Here is a 5,347-nt window from a genome sequence, read left to right on the forward strand (position 1 = left end):
ACCACTTCACATTCATTCTCCCTCCCCTACCTCCCCTCCCTCCCCTCCCTCACTACATCCCCGCACCATCACTCGTCCCCCCACCCACCTTCCCTTCTCCCTCTGGCCCCTCCCTCTCAGCCTCTCTTACTCCACTGTAACTTGCCACGAATAAAGGAGCCAGCCTGAGGGACGGGGTACAGGAGTACAGATGATTATTTCTGACCACAACTGTTCACCTCACTGTCCACAACTTGAGTCACGGTTTTCATTTCTGCAAAAGTCTCCCCGATCATAAATAGACTATCAGACAGAGAGACAAACAGATAGATAAAAAGCAAAGCAGTGAGAGACAACTAACGCAATGTCCAAACTTGCTACACTGACAAAAGGACAGAAACAGGCAAAGAGATAGACAGGCAGACAAACAAGGACACACAGGTATACAGACAGATGGGCAGACAGACAGGCGGACAAAAAGATAACAGTAGACAGACAGATAGACAAATAGATACCAATAGACAGACAGGCAGACAAACACACTAACAGACAGGCAGGCAGACAGATACTAGTAGAAAGACAGACAGACAAAACTACACAAGTAGACAGACAGATGGTCAAACAAAGACACACAGGTAGACAGACAAACAAAGACACACAGGTAAACAATCAGGTCCACGTCGCTATCCATAACTTGCATCCTGGTTCTCTCAATTTTGCAAAGCCATCCTTGATCACAGACTCACAAATGTACACTTTTTGTTCCACTGCATTGTTCAGCCCTTCCAATCCTGCTCTGGAAAAGGATTTTTAAGAATGGCTTAGTGGAGTGGGTGAGGGAAGAGAGATGGGGAGGAAGGATGAGGGGATGCTGGGATGAGGGTGTGGGTGTGGTGGTAGGAATGATGAGGGAGAGAGAGAGAGAGAGAGAGAGAGAGAGAGAGAGGGGTGGAGGTGGGGAGGCATAGGCAGCTGAGATGAGTGTGGATAGGTAGGTGAGGGCCATAAGCACAGTGGAAGGTGACAGTGGCTTGGGGTTGTAATGAGAGTGGACTTAACCCAGAGGAGGGATGGGTAAGTGGGTGGGTGACAAGTGTTTTAGGAGAGGGTGGGTCAAGTGGGTGGAGGCTAGGGTGGATGTGGGTGGAGTGAGTGGGTGAAGGCTGGGGTGAGTGTGAATAGGTGACAGTAGCTATGGGTGACGAATGGCTAAGGAAGTAGCCTAAAGCTAAAATGAAGACTGGGTTGCCACTAAGTTAACCTGATTGTAGAAGATTATCGCTCTTTTTTTTTTTTTTTTTTCGAATAGTGATGTAACTTGTAAAACTCGTACACAGTATTTTGAAAAAACTTACTGACTCCAAAGATCGCATCACTGGGTTTCATAAGTCAGTGTTGTTGTTTTTTTTTTAGTTATTTTAAAGATATTGACTGGCAACACGCGCCCTGTCGCCTCCCCTACCACTCCACCTTCGTCCCCTCTTAACATGCCCCCTGCCACACACCCCATCCCCTAAGACACACAGTTGTTCAGGTATTATCCCTCCTATGGCGGAATTGACATGCCTGCCATGTTGAATATATTCTCAGCTTATGTCGAACTTCTTACACACACACACACACACACACACACACACACACACACACACACACACACACACACACACACACAAACGCTTCTGTGTGATCTCTAACAATTTTCCCACTCTTGTGAAATCTTAAGCTAACTTCAAAGAATTTAATCAGAACAGGATGGGAACATCGATTACATATGTCTTCCATTTTCAGAGAGACGGTTTCCTGTCCCTCTTATTGTTAACTTTTTTGCCAATTGCCCATGAGGCTATTTTATTTCTTTGCTTGACTTTTACAGTATCTCCGGCCATCTCTTTGGATTCGAAGTAGTAGTAGTTGTTCCCTAGGCAGTTTGGCCGAACAGCCCCGAGTCCCTAAAGCCCTGTCCACACTAGCGGGCAATGCCCGCGGGCACAAGCGAGCAGTTTGCCTGTTGACGGGCTCACCGCTTGTTCCCGCGGGCAAATGCGTAAATTGCCACGGGCAATTTACGCATTTGCCCGCGGGAACAAGTGGTGAGCCCGTCAACAGGCAAACTGCTCGCTTGTGCCCGCGGGCATTGCCCGCTAGTGTGGACAGGCCTTTAGGAAGGCCATGGCCGAGACCGGACTTTCCCACAGAGCTCTCAAAGAGTGTATGTTGTGTTGTTGGCATAGGTGATTGTGTGCAATGCAGTCTTCCATAATGTGCTTAATAGTATGGGATGCTGTGGTGCATCCTGGACAGGCATCAGCGACGGAGTCATTCAGCCTCTTCTGGTAGCTTAAGAGGGCTGGATGGTGCCCACATTTCAGCCTGGCCAGGTGGACCTGTCCTCACGAGGAAGATAGGATTCAGAAGGGTGGATGTCAGGAGGCCGTGTATGCAGCTGTGTGTTGTCTTTAAGTGACTGAATGGAGCGGCGAGTGATCTGAGTGTGGATATGCTTCTGGAAGCTGGTCTGAGGTGGGCGAGGGGGGAGAGATGACAGTATTTGTGTATCGTATCGTGTGCTAGGTGTTGTTTTGATGTTCCTTGGTGTGGGTGGATGTGCTGCCATGTACTGTAGTGGATGTTGTGGGTTTGTGGAGGCTGCAGCAAGAAACTGGGTGCCTCTCATGTCTAGGTGATCCTTGACTTTCAGGACTTTGGTTTCTTGATGTAGGTGGTCTGTCCGTGTGTAGTTGCTGTGCAGCCTGTGATTATTTTTAGGGCCTTGTTCTGTATGGTCTGTAGAGTGTTGCAGTGTGTTTTGGTCAGGTTAGAAGCCCAGGCAAGGCTTGCATAATTCAACACTGAACGTATTTAATGTTTGTATACTGTGGTGGTGGTTTCTTTGTTGTGTCCGAATGTTGTATGGGCAAGTGACCTCAAAGCATTGAGTCTTGGTGTTATTTTATTTTTAATGTTTGTGATGTGTTGTTTAAATGACATTGATGTATTGTATGTTACACCAAGGATTTTGTGTGTGTGTGTGTGTGTGTGTGTGTGTGTGTGTGTAATTCACCGGGTCGGTCAGGATCACTTGATGGTCGTGATCGTCAGCTTTTACCCTCCCGGGAGGGAGTTGAGAGCTCATATAGTCCGATCTAAGGGCAAGGCTGTGACCTTCACACACGCACACACCCGTCCCCTTGCTCAAGGGGGACAGTAACCACCCACTTCGTCAGTGAAATTTTTCGCAACCTGAGCGAGGCGTGAACTCCCGTCCACCAGTTGGCAAGCAGGAACGTTACCACTGCACCAGCGAGCTGTGTGTGTGTGTGTGTGTGTGTATGTGTGTGTGTGTGTGTGGTAGGGGAGTGTTGTTTATGGTGAGGTGTGGGATGTGACTGTGTTCTGCTGTCCAGTTTGTGGGAAGAGTCACTGTAGATTTGGCTGGGGCTATTTTGAGTCTGTTTGTGGTGAACCATTCGTGTTGTGTTGTTGTGGTAAGGTTGAATGATGTGTGCAGCTGTGTTTGCGTTTTGGTGCGTACATGTAAGTGTTATATCATCTGCATACGAAGCTATGTGTATCTGTGGTGTGTGGGGTGTGGGTACGTCGTGCATGTATAGATTAAAGAGTGTAGGGGACAAAACAGATCCTTGGGGGACGCCATTTGTGAAGTTTCTGATGTTAGAAGACTGACCGGCAAATGTTCCGTGTGCACATCTGCCTGCTAAGTAGTTTGCCAGCCATTTTTTTGTGTTATTGTGCATGTTTGTGTTGAGTATTTTGTTTGTGAAGTTGTGGCGGGGAATGGCATCAAAAGCTTTGCTAATGTCTAGTGTGACTAGGAAAGCTTTTGATGCCATCCCCCGCCGAAGTATGACGCTTTGGTGTACATTTTTTCTCCAACCAGGACCTGGATTTACTATAGGAAAAAATTTACAGTCACTTTCCCAATCAATATCCAGTCATAACCGTGACTGGATTTGACAGGAAAGAAAAGGCAGGGAGTACAGATTACTACCAATGCTCCTGTTTCTCCTCCAAATAATAATCTTATCTTCGAGAGAAAATCATCAGAATTTTGTCATCTGGAGGAAGCACAAGGAAAGAGTAATGCAATATATTCCCGTATTTCTTGCGCCTTCTACCAAAAATAAATCTAAGTTACTACTGGGAAATGATTGCGTGTTTGTGTCCAGGTTCATTGTACTAACGTGATTTTCTTCTAATATACGGAAAGAGAGAGAGAGAGAGAGAGAGAGAGAGAGAGAGAGAGAGAGAGAGAGTCAAATGCCGGAAGATCACCGGACAGTGCTCTTTACAGGACGGAAAGAAAGAAAAAAAGATAAAGAAAAAAGGACTCAAACCCTGCTTCGTTCATGTCGGGATGTCGGATTGACCTGAAAGCTAAATAAGAAAAGAAAAAAAAGAAAAAAGAAAAAAGCTTGGATGAATGACCAAGCAATGCAAGAGTGAAATAAAAATGACGGGCTGGAGGCTGAGGTGCAGGCTGACATGACACACAACATGTACCGTCACCTCCCCTTCCATTACCCCACAATGCCATGACCCCCTGCCACCCTCCCTCCCCAAAACACACACACACACACACACACACACACACACACACACACACACACACACACACACACACACACACACACACACACACACACACACACACACACACACACACACACACACAAGCGCTCTCTCTCTCTCTCTCTCTCTCTCTCTCTCTCTCTCACTGTGGAGTATACCAATAGGTACCGTATGTATCTATTGCAGCGGTCGGTTTGCACACATCTGACATGGACGGACAGCTGTACAAGTTCAAGCCATGTTTTACGAGTCGTGAGGGGCAATTATTTCGGAGAGTCGAGAAACATCACATTCTATCACTGGGGAACTGATCCGCTCCCACCTACTGCTTCGTGCACTGGTGCAAACGTGAAAACCTTTTGGAGGGTAGCGTGAGAAATGCATGTGAAGATCTGTGTGGTGGGAGTGGGTGTTTTTGTGTAAGTCTGTGTAGTTATGTCATCCAGGAACATCAACAGGATTTGAACGTGTTGTGGGAGTGGGTGTGTTTGTGTAGGTCCGTGTAGTCTGTGTAGTTATGTCATCCAGGGAACATCGAAAGGATTTGAACGAGTTGTGGGAGTGGGTGAGTTTATGTTAGCCTGTGTAGCTATGTCACCCAGGGACCACTGCCAGGGTATGAACGTGAATGAATACATGAAAGGACGCAATACTGGGCTGTGTTGAGTCCTGTTGTTCATCCCAACTTGGCATAGAAACTTGGAGAAGGGAGGTTGTGTGGGATGTTGTTGCTATCAGTGGGGAAGGGGGAGGTGGCGGGCTTTTGTCGTGGGTCGAG

The sequence above is a fragment of the Coenobita brevimanus genome, chromosome 116 (genome assembly GCF_032717465.1).
Source record: "Coenobita brevimanus isolate Jiangsu-jjx chromosome 116, ASM3271746v2, whole genome shotgun sequence".
NCBI lineage: Eukaryota > Metazoa > Arthropoda > Malacostraca > Decapoda > Coenobitidae > Coenobita > Coenobita brevimanus.